Source organism: Nannospalax galili, unplaced genomic scaffold, assembly GCF_000622305.1.
Source record: "Nannospalax galili isolate Female #2095 unplaced genomic scaffold, S.galili_v1.0 scaffold1573, whole genome shotgun sequence".
In the NCBI taxonomy this organism is placed as follows: Eukaryota; Metazoa; Chordata; class Mammalia; order Rodentia; family Spalacidae; genus Nannospalax; species Nannospalax galili.
In genome coordinates, this window is record NW_008333122.1 from 4,223 (window position 1) to 16,013 (window position 11,791).

At 49.2% G+C, this 11,791-nt stretch overlaps 1 pseudogene; it reads left to right on the plus strand.

Annotated features, from left to right (window-relative positions):
* The first annotated feature begins 505 nt into the window (after positions 1 to 505).
* The window catches only part of LOC103729790, a 41,764-nt pseudogene continuing 30,478 nt past the window's right edge, over positions 506 to 11,791 (plus strand).

Sequence of the window (11,791 nt, forward strand, 5' to 3'; positions counted from 1 at the left end):
CAATCACACTCCTGCCAAGTCACCCATGCCCTGTGAGTACCCCAGTAAACTCACTGAGTCTTCAAGCCGGACATGGATGGTATCTTTTCTTTGGTCTTTTCTTTGGAGTTATTAATTGTACCACCATTACAACAACCCTGAACGAATAAAAGCCTGACTTTTAAAATAAAAATTTTTGTGGTCTTTTTGAGACAGGGTCTCCCTGTAGTCCCAGCTGGACTGGAACTCACTATGTAGACCAGGCTGCCTTGGAACTCACAGAGATCTGCCTGTGCTGGGTTTAAAGGCCAACAAACCCAACTTGAAATAAATTTTTTAAGAGTGAGCCTGAAGTCAGAGGACACTAGTTCCCTAACTATCTCTTAGAACCATCTGTCTCCCAGAACTGTGTGATGGATCTCTCTTGTTGCCACAACCTGTGCAGATGGAGCTGTCTGTGTCCTCACCCTGACTCTGGAACCCTGTTTCTCCCACTGTGTCCCTGGTCAGGCCACACATATTCAAAATGGTTTCTCCTGGTTCATTGAGGAAGTACAAGTTCAAGTTTGTCTCTCAGTCTTTCAAGGTAAGGTTCTCATCCCATCTCAGTCTCTCAGTCTTTCAAGGTAAGGTTCTCATCCCACCTCCAGTTTCCAATGGGTGCATAAGCTGCGTGCAGCGCTTTGATATGTTAATTCTCAAGCGTCCGTGAGGAGGAGATCTGCGGCTCCCTGCGCCCGCCCCTTCCCCACCCCAACTACTTGCCCTCTTGCTCCCTGCTCCTCTCCCAGCCCCGCAGTCCCTCCCTTCTCCACCCAGAGTCCCAGAGCTTCCCGCTGGGCTCCCAGCCCTGCGCCCCCTGCCCCGTTCCCTACCGCGCCCCTGTCCGGGGCTCTCAACGCGTCCCCCGCCCCCGCAGGCTCGCACTCGCTGTGCTATTTCCACACCGCTGGGTCGCACCCCGACCTCGGGGAGCCCCAGTTCATTGCTATCAGCTACGTGGACCACAAGCAGTTCCTGCGTTTGGGCAGCGACGCCGAGAATCGGAGGAAGGAGCCACCACGCGCTCCTTTTGTGGAGCAGTTGGGGAGGGAGTACTGGGGGGTGGGGGAGCGGATGCAACCAGAGGGAACCTTCGAGCTCTGCTACTTTGTTACAACCAGAACATGGACCATGAGTGATCCCAGCAGGGTCGTCTCCCATGGACGTGCCAGCGTGGTCCAGATCCGCTGGAGTGGAGTTTCAGACGAGAGGTTTCAGAGGAGACCTGTCCAGACCCTCAATCAGAAAAGACCCGACGGGGACTGGCTTGGACTTGGTCTCCAGTTCAGTGGTGTCTATCCCCGGGCTTCCTGGGTGCGGCTGACCATCGTATCTTCGCTGGAATCTCACTGCGGTGGATGTCCGGCCGCGACCTGGGGCCAGATGCCCCCTCCCCACCCCCACCCCATCCCATCCCCTAGTATAACCAGGTCTCCCAGGACAGCATGTATGACATCACTCTAAACCAGAACCTTAGGCTCCTGGACCATGCAGAGCACCCCAGTTTAGATCGCTAAGCACAAGTCAGCCACAACCATCACCAGAGCGCCCACCCGCAGCGCCTTGGCAGACACCTGGATGTGGGGGAGGTGACATCCCAGAGCCGCCAAGTTTCCTTCAGGCACACCTGTAATACTGGGATTGGAAGGTGAGGGCAGGATGGTCAGGAGGTCAAGATCACAGCATGGTAAGGCCAACCTCTGAGGCAGGTGATGCAGCCTCAGAAAGGCAAAACAAGAGCTGTTTGCAGATTCTCAGGGCTAAGCCGGCTGCCTTCCAGAGTTCTAACACAAAAAGCCCAAATTTCCGGTCCCACTTTCCCACCTCTTCCTTGAATACCAGACACAGTCTCAGCATGCTTGCCCTGACACTCTGGGCTTTCTCACTGTTTATTGAAGACCCAAACCTCTCCTCCTTACAGATCCATTGCTGACCCTCTCTCCAAAGGGAATCTTACACTCTTTCAGTTCTCCAGCTCCCTCTGCCCAGTGGCTGCTGAGATTTACAACTTGCCTGCTGGGTTGTTGTCTCTCAAATGCCAATAAAATGGTTTTCAATCTTTTTAAAAAATGCAATTAAAAAAAGTTCTTTTGCACATGGAAACCTCACAGTTTCATAGTTTTCCTCCCTAAGGAATCACTCTCAAATCTTTTTTCTTTGTTGTTGTTTTATATTTCTAATATTTTTATTGATTCAAGAATTTCATGCAGCATATTTTGATCATATTCAGACCTCCTCCCCTTTTCCATCTTTGACTTTGCTAGCCACCCACGACTTCATGTCCTCTAATATTATTTATCTTTTTAATGGGCTATCGAGTCTTATCTGTGTTTCCTAAATGCTCTTGGGTTTGAGTCCATCCCTTGAAGTATGGTCAACCTTGCAGGAAGGAAAACTGACTCTCCCTCTCCTAGCATTTGTCAGTTGCCAATGAATTCTTAGCTGGGGCCAGGGCTTCCTGCCCACCTCCCCCATCCATGCTGGTACCCTGTCTAGCTTGGCTTTGCACGGGTCTTGTGCGTGCTGTCACAAGTGTAGTCTGTTTATATGTTCAACTGCTATATGGTATCCAGACAACAAGAGTCCTTGTATTCATCAACTGTAGAACCCTGAGACCCTCTTCATTCACCTGCTACCCCCCAATCCCTCCAGACCCCCACTAATTGCTCTTTTAGCTTCTGTAAAATGCTTGGCTGCTGCTTTAGACATGCCTAGACATACCCTGGCATGCCCTGACCCCCACCTGCTATTCCCCACCCCCCTTCCAGGAAACTATAGATTAAGCAAGCCTGAGCATAAAAACTGCCCTATTGAGATATGGATAAAAATTGGGTTAGATTAGGGGAGGGGGGAGGGAAGGGTATATGAGGACCCTAGGGGATAAGGAGAAAGAAGAAACTCAACAGAGGTAGGATCATAGGAGCAAGGGTATTAGTAAGGAAGAAATTATGTTGGCGCGCAGGGGATCCTTGAATCAACCAAAATGTATCTTCGGTATCTCCCCCCCCCTTTTGTCTAAAACCTATAAAAGGTTCCACTCTCCCTTACTCTGGGCTCTCAGCATGGATCCGTTGAGTTGGTGAGGTCTGAGAGCCCGAGCTTAAGCCCAAATAAACCATAAACCTTTGCTTTTGCATTTTGGTGTGTTGGGTCCTCGGTGGTCTCTTTGGGGTCCAGTGGATGGGGTACAACACAACCACCTCTGACCCTTACAATCTTTCACATTGATCCCTGAGACTTGGGAGGACAGGGTGCAATATTAAGCCACCCATTTAAGGCTAAGCACTCTGAAGTCTCTTATTCTCTGTACATTGACCCGGTGTGGGTCTCTGTTGTTAGTCAATGGCCATCTGCTGCAAGAAAAACATACACTAATCAATAAGATACACTAATCAATAAGTCTCATAAGACATTATGAATCAATTTAATACTATGTCTACTTTATGCTTTGTTCTTAATAGCTGCTTTATGCACAAAAAAAGCGATGTTGAGCACGTCGTTGCAGAGTTAGTGGTGGTTGAGATCAGAACAGCACTGTGTGGAAAGAAAGTGCAGATGTGTAAGCTGGGACACCTCCTCCATGAAGACATGTTTAACTGAAAGTGAGAGGCCGCTCAATTCCATACCGAGTCGGGACAAGCTGAGACCATGTTTCTTCTTGGTGTGTTTGTTCTCTTAAGCACAGATAAATGGTGGGAATCCCTTGGGTCCTGGTTACTCAGAGAGTGTTCAATGGACCAGCAATGTCTACTTCCTCTGGGACATGGTGGGAGTGAGACGCTCAGGGCCAAGATCAGACTGGAGAGTCAGGGTCTCCCTCCAGTGGGCAGAAACACAGCTCTGGATCATCTTTCTTGAAGTTTATCTCAAACATTCAGTGATCCAACTTTATTGATTTCGATTCTACAGGTCACAATTTGACTACACATAAGGCCATTTCTATTATATCATAATGAGAAGAACATGTCAGAGCATCCAATAGGCTTGAATGTCTTTCAAATACAGACCTATCTAAAACCTTGCTTGGTGTTGCACCTCTAATCCCAGCAATTAGAAACTGGAGCAGGAGTATTAGGAACTGAGGCCTTCCTGGCTAAATAGCCAGTTTGAGGCCAGCCTGGACTGCAAAGGCCCTGTGTCAAAAAGATCAAACCAGTCTTTCAGGTCTAGAGAGCACCTCGGAACAAGGCCTTCAGCATCAGTGGTCCCAGAAAGCCCCGAGGATACTGAGGCTGCAGAGACCAATGGCTCCCACTTTCCCCTGTCACACAGCATCACTTGGAACTCACTAGAGCCGGAGGGATCTGAGAACTTCACCTTTCACAGCTGTGCCAGCAATTCATTCCATAAGTACAGAACATTCCACCCAAACACTGCAGAATGCACGTTCTCTGAAGCCCATGGGCCCTTCTCTAAAATGATCCTATATTAGGACACAAAGCAAGTCTTAACAAATATAGAAGATAATTAAATAATTCCATGTATTCTGTTGATCACAATGGAATAAGACTTCAAATGGACAGCTAGAGAAACCCCAGAACATACAGAAACAGAGATTAAACAACACACTATTAATGAATGAGACCTTGAAGAAATCAAGGAAATAAACATTCCTAGAATCAAATGAAAATGGAAACACAGCATACTAATACCTATGGGCTCCAATGAAAGCAGTCTTAGGAGGGAAGTTTATTCCACTAAGTGCCTACATTAAGAAATCATGGGGTTGGGGCTAGAGATGGCTCAGTGGTTCAGAGTGTGTACTGCCCTTACACGGGCCAGAGTTCTGTTCCAAGCACTCATGTCCAGTGGCTCACAGTCACCTGTAACTCCAGTTTCAGGGAATCTGATGCACTCTTCTGGCCTCTAAGGGCACTTGTACACATGTACATACACACACACACACACACGAATAGTAAAATCTATCATTTTAAAACAGTAACTACACTGACATACCGAGATCTGCTGGTTGGTGGCAACTCTGTATGCTAGATCAACAAGCCAGCTCTGTGTGACTAGGCTCCTGATTCGCCCACCCCCACACCCTGCACCCCACTGCCCCTCATTCAGAGTCTACTGTTTGAGCCCCCAGCCACCCTCCACCGTGTAGGGCCCACTGTCTAGTCCCTGGGACCTGGCCAGCACCATATTAAAGAAGTGGGTGGAGGCAGCACCAGAGCTGAGCCCCAAGGACCCAAAGAAGGAAAAAGTGGAGAAGGCAGGCCAGAAAGGATGAAGGAAAGCAGTGGTGAAGAGGACAGCTGAGGAGGAAGAGGGACAGCAGTTAACTATCAGGTACTGATCCTGACCTTTAAAAATCATGCATGGTGACTGGAGAGAGGGCACACCGGTTAGGAGCACTGGCTGCTTCCAGAGAACCTGGGTTCAGTTCCCAGCACCACATAGCATCTAACAATCATCCATAACTCTAGTACCAGGGGATGTGGTGCCCTTTTCTGGCCTCCATGGGCAGTGCATACATGCAGGCAAGACACTCATGTACATAGAATAAAGTAAATAAGCAAATAATAAAAGTAAATAAATGAATAATCTTATTTTTAATATTTTACTTAATATTTTTATTTTATGTGTATGAGCGTATTGCTTGCATGTATGTAAGTGCACCCATGTTGTGCAATGCCGGAGGAGGTCAGAAGAAGCCATCAGATCATCTGAACTCGAGTTATGGACGGTTGTTAGCCACCACGTGGGTGCTGGGAATTGAACTCAGGTCTTCTACATAGTTGTCAAGTGCTCTTAACCACTGAGCCATCTCTTCAGCCCCATAACTGAGTAATTTTAAAAACCACGCGTGACTTTCTATGACTGCTTCATACCTGCTACCAGACAAGCCTGTTGGGAAGTTCAGATAGAAAAAACTTAAACTGCTAATAAAGTGCTCCCTTCTACATGCTGGTATACCTGCCCAGCTGTGACATCTGATGGCCAGATAACTACGCCCCACCCCGCTTTGAAAAGATACCCCCCCCATTTCCACTCCCACCCCTTCTGGTTCCCAAGTCAAACCTGCCCCAGCCCATGTACCAAAGGAGCTTCCGTGATGGGGGAGGGGGACCCAGGAGCTGAGGGCACGGGAGACCTGATTGGGAGCTGAAAAGGCGGCCGAACTCCTTTACTTTGGTCATTCACATTCCTGACAGTTGGTGGCGCCTCTGCTCTCTGCAGGAACCGGGTAGCCACTTGAGGAGGAAGAAGAGAGGATCTGCTAGATCAGATCTGCCCAGATCAGTTGAGGGGTGAGGAGAGGTTGTGAAGCTGGAGCTGCTGCTGTCAAACCCCATTTGCTGTGGGTGTGGTCCCCCATTAATGCCCCTTTCTCCTCTTGTGGATAATCACCAGGCTGCTGAGTTCATTGCACCTGTGGAATGGAACCTTCCAGAGCTCTTCCTATAAAGCACATTCTCAAGCTGTACCCCAGAGGGATGGCATCTGAGTACCTAGATGTGGAGGGAGGAGCCTGAATTTTCAGCAAACGTTGTCTAAACAGAGCAAGCAGGCACTCCTGTCCAGCCAGTACTCTAGAAAATCATGCTTCTGTGATGGCCACATCATTAGGGTTAGTTGGTAATGCAGACAAAGCTCAGCCTGGCAGAAAAGGTCAGTGTGTGTCTGCCTGTCCAGTTACATGGGAGGAGTGGCCACAAGTGGATTCCACATGCCCCGCGGGCCTGCAGGAGCACAGCAAGTCCGTGTGGAACTGCTCTGTTCCCTTCCCTTCATTCTCCCAGACCTGCAGTACAGCTATAACTGTCCCAGGGAGATTAAAGTTAACACCTGCCTCTGGGCTGCAGGGAGAGAGTCCCAGATTTTCCTGTGCACAGGAGCCCCCTGGACATTTCAACAGAATTCAGGAAGTCTGGTACAGAGCTGAGACTCCACGTTTATTAACAGGCTTGGTGGGGGCGGGGGCTGAGGGTAGAGAAGGGAGCCGGGCTAGACCGGGTAGGGGCGCGGGAGAAGGGATCAGGGCCAAGGATGGAGAAGGGAACTGGACAGGGCCGCCCAGCTGGGGGTGCAGGGAGGGTCTGGACTGCACAGAACTGAAACGCGGCTTAGGCTGTGCTGCCAGCGTCCTTGTTCGCCCACTGCGCTCCCAGAAACTCGGATCCCGGAACTCACCCGGGCTGCATTTCTCCAGCTCACAACTTTGTGTGAGTTGTTGGGTCCCTAGCATCTAGACTTGTGGTCACTTCTCGAAAGTCACAAAGCTCAGGAAGAGAACTAGTGCCAACTCATGAGGAACTGCCTCTGAGGGGATGGGGGCAGCACTGGCCAGTTCAGACCCTCCCTGCTCCCCTAGGTGTGTGTGTGGGGGGGAGGCTCACCAGCTCTCTTCCTCACCCAGAGACCCAAGCCCGAGTCCCGACTCCCTTCTCCACCCCCAACCTAAAGACCCCTGCTCCCCTCCCTTCTTCACCCCAGGTGGAAGCCCCTTCTCCACCGGAAGGAGCTGGGCATAACAAGTCATTATGAGTCCGTTTAACACTGTGTCTATTTAGCAGAATGACAATAGTAGGTTCTCTCCTATGGTCTGTGACCTGTCCAGTCACAGGTTCTTGGCCCTGATAACAATGTCAGGTGAAAAAGACTAGGCGCCATGAGTACTCTTGAGCCCACATGTTTAAAATTGACAAAAACCAGGACCAGCCTTATCAAAAGGTGTGCCACTGTTGTGCCAGCAGGCATATTTTGGGAAGCCAGCTGTGATTGTGGCCCACAGGTTCACAGCTGGGGAAGGCTGATGATTACCTTTCTCTGCTAATAGCATACATAGCACCTTCTATTTCTATGACAGCTGGCCAGCTGAGATGAAGCTTCTAGGTCAGTACCAGCTTGATTTCCCTTGGGAACTAAACAGCTCCTGGGTTTCCTGATCTAGCATCAGAAAGTGACTCTCTAGGACTCACCCTCCTCTAGATCTCTCAGGACAGGAGAGAACATCTTGAAAGAACCAACCAGAAGTTCCCTTCCATCTGCAGCCCATTGTGAACCATGGCTTCTCTCAGGTGCATTTTTTTTTTCCCTTTGTGAGACTTGGAGTCTCTAATATTAGGCTGGCTCACAAAAATTCTAGAACTTGCCAAGGAACAGATTCTCAGATGTTTGTGCACCTCTTTCACCCAGTTCTCCTGTCCATTTCCAGCAGGTTCATATGAATGCTGTTGAAGTCTCTAGGAAGAATGCAAAATGCCTGATGTTTCCAGCTTTTCCCTCAGATCCCCCAAAGACACATGTGACCCATTATCCCAGATCTGAAGGGGATGTCACTCTAGGCCCTGGGCTTCTACCCTGTGGACATCACCCTGACCTGGCAGAGGAATGGGGAGGGCCTGACCTAGGACATGGAGCTTGTGGAGACCAGGCCTGCAGGGGATGGAACCTTCCAGAAGTGGACAGCTGTGGTGGTGCCTTCTGGAGAGGAGCAGAGATACACATGCCATGTGCAGCATGAGGGGCTGCCTGAGCCCCTCACCCTGAGATGGGGTAAGGAGGGGTGTGGGCACAGAGCCTGCTGTCAGGGAAAGCAGGAGCCCTCCTGGAGCCCCTGAGCAGGGTCAGGGCTGAGAGCTGGGGTCAGGCCCTCACCTTCCCTTCCCTTCCCACTTCCCAGACAGCCCACCGTCCCCATCGTGGGAATCATTACAGACCTGGGTCTCCTTGGAATTTTGGTCACTGGAGCTGTGGTTGCCATGGTGATGATCAGGAAGACAGCACAGGTAGGGAAGGGGTGATGCTTGATGTTTTTGTGTCACTGGGACAGTTCAAACCCTACATGGAAATATACCTGTCTCTCACTTTGCTGCTGTGAAGCACATCCACACTTTCATGCTTACAGTCTAGAATCCTGTATATTAACACTAGCTCCCTAAACACAGGGGAAAAGGGAAGGCACATCATGTTGATGATTCTGGTGATGAGAACATGATTCCTGTCAGTCAGGAATCACAGGAAGAGTCAGCCAAGGGGAGACCTTCCAGACGACCCTTGGCTCTCTTCCTGAACACACATCTTCTTGTCTGTGGTTCCTAATCCTACTCTGCATTTGCCACCATACTTTGGAAAACTTCCCTGAGGTCTGGGACTAGGGGTTTCCTCTAGGACCTCACCATCCAGATGCCTTCTTAGAGATCTTTTTCTTCCCATAGATGGTAAAGCATGTACTTACTCAGATAACTTTTTTTTTTTTTTTGGTCTTTTTTGAGAGAGGGTCTCCCTGTAGCCCCAGCTGTCCTGGAACTCACTATGTAGACCAGACTGGCCTTGAACTCCCAGAGATCTGCCTGCCTCTGCCTCCCCAGTGCTGGGATTAAAGGAGTGCACCACCACACTCAGCTACTCAGATAACTTTTACAGTGTATTTCCATCCCTGGGCCACATGTCCCAGCACTTGAACTCTCTTTAAACATTAGGGGAATGCCCCACTAAGAGTCTAGAAAGCAGGCAGGAACCTCCTTACTTCCCCAAACATCCTTGCAGCTAGGCACAGCATGAGTCCTCAGCTCCACCAGCTGGATGACCACATGCTGGACCTTCACTCAGCACATGGAGAGAAGGAAAAGCTGGAACTCCATAGAATGCATCTTGTCAAGGTGACATCGCCACATCCAGTTTCCAGGAGCAGCAGGGAAGCTGTCCCAGCCACAGTGAACAGAACTGGGTGTCGGTGGTGTGAGCAGTGGGCCCTGTGCCCAGTGGATCCTGTGTTGACCTGGTGTTGATGGGCTGTGGGCTCTGTTCCTAACCGTGAAAGCTTGGTTCTTTGGCATTTTAAAAAAGAAAATAATCTCCTTCCCCCCAGTACCATCTTTACAACTCCTTTATATTTAAATGGTAAAAATTTGGATCCAAGCTGGGTGTGATAGCACACGCCTTTAATCCTAGCATTTAGGAGGCAGAGGCAGGCAGATCTCTGTATTCAAGGCCAGCCTGGTCTACATACTGAGTTCCAGGACAGCTGGGGCTATAGGGAGACCCTGTCTCAAAAAGACCCCCCCAAAAAAAAAAATTGGATCCATTATTTGTACTTGAAAGTCAAAAGTCCAAAAGCCGGTGGGGTGCTGGAAAGCTGTCTCAGTGGTTAAGAGCATTGGCTGCTCTTACAGAGGACCAAGGTTCAATTCCTAACTCCCGTATGGCGACTAACAATTATCCACAACTCTGCTTCCTGGGGATCTAATGCCCTCTCCTGACCTTTGCAGGCACTGCACAACACAGGTGCACTCACATACATGCAGGCAATATACTCATATACATAAAATAAAAATAAGAAATATTAAACAAAAATAAAAGTCAGAAGTCAGTCCAGGAAATTTCCTGGTAGCAACCGTTCAGAGACTCTCCTTGTACAAATCACTTCCTGTTTTCCATCTGAGGCTGTACCCATGGGAGAGAAAACAATATGTACCTATCACCTTGACAACTCAGGGCTGATGATACATGTCTTTCTTTACAATGTCAGTAAAAAAAAAATTTCTCATTGTCCAGTCGGTGGACATTGTAGGTGCTGCTGTGATAACTGCCATCAGTGGGCTCAAACCTTGTTCTAAAATATTCAGGCCTCTTCCCAGACCTACTATATTAGATATTTGAGCATGAAATCCAGGTATTACTATTAATTAATTAATATTTATTGATTGATTGGCAGAGTCTCACGCTGCACCCCAGGGTGGTTTGGAACTCACTGTGTAGCTATGCTTCACTGTCACCTCAACTGGACTTAGAATCCCCCAGGAAATGCAGTGTTGCGCTTGTTTGTGAGGGTGTCCAGAGAGGATTACCAGAGGAAGGAAGACCTACCCTGAAAATGGGTGACACCATCCCCTGGTTTGGTGACACAAACTGAAGAAGAAGGAAGGAAAAGAGAAAGCCAGACGAGAGCCAGCATCTCCACTCTGCTTCCCGATCCATAGACTGGACTTAGAATCCCCCAGGAAATGCAGTGTTGCGCTTGTTTGTGAGGGTGTCCAGAGAGGATTACCAGAGGAAGGAAGACCTACCCTGAAAATGGGTGACACCATCCCCTGGTTTGGTGACACAAACTGAAGAAGAAGGAAGGAAAAGAGAAAGCCAGACGAGAGCCAGCATCTCCACTCTGCTTCCCGATCCATAGAGACGTGAGGAGTCCCTGCCACACGCCCAGCTGCCATTGGCTCCACCATGATTGACACCAAGATGGACTGCACCCTCTTAAATCATGAACCAAATAAATCCCTCTTCCCTTAAGCTGCTTCTTTTGGGTGTTTTGTCACATCAGTGAGGGAAGGGACTAATACAAGAGCCCAGGTTGACCTCGTGTTCCCAGAATTCCTCCTGCCTCTGTCTACTGAGTGCTGGTGTTACAAGTGTGAACCCAACACCAGGCTCCAGGAATGACACAAGTAGGAGCTGTGAGGCTGATGCATCACTAGACATGTGTGGTCCTCATCTTGCAGCTGTTTGGTCCCAACACCAGCAACCTCAGTCCAAGCTCATTATACAGAACCTCAGCTCTGTACCGTAATTTTGTGGAGATGTCCAGGGGACTCCTGTGCACAGGAAAGCCGGGCCTGTCTGTTCTGTGGGCTTTCTGTTCTGCCCCAAAACTGTGTTCTCTGTTCCAGGTTTGTGATCTGAATGTGAAATGTCACCCATAGGGTCATGTGTTTGAACAACTGGCCCACTTGGTGGTGATGTTCTGGAAGGGTGTTTGAAGGTGGTACTTTGCTGGGGGAAGTGGGTCACTGGGGTGAGCTTAGATTTTTTTTTTTTT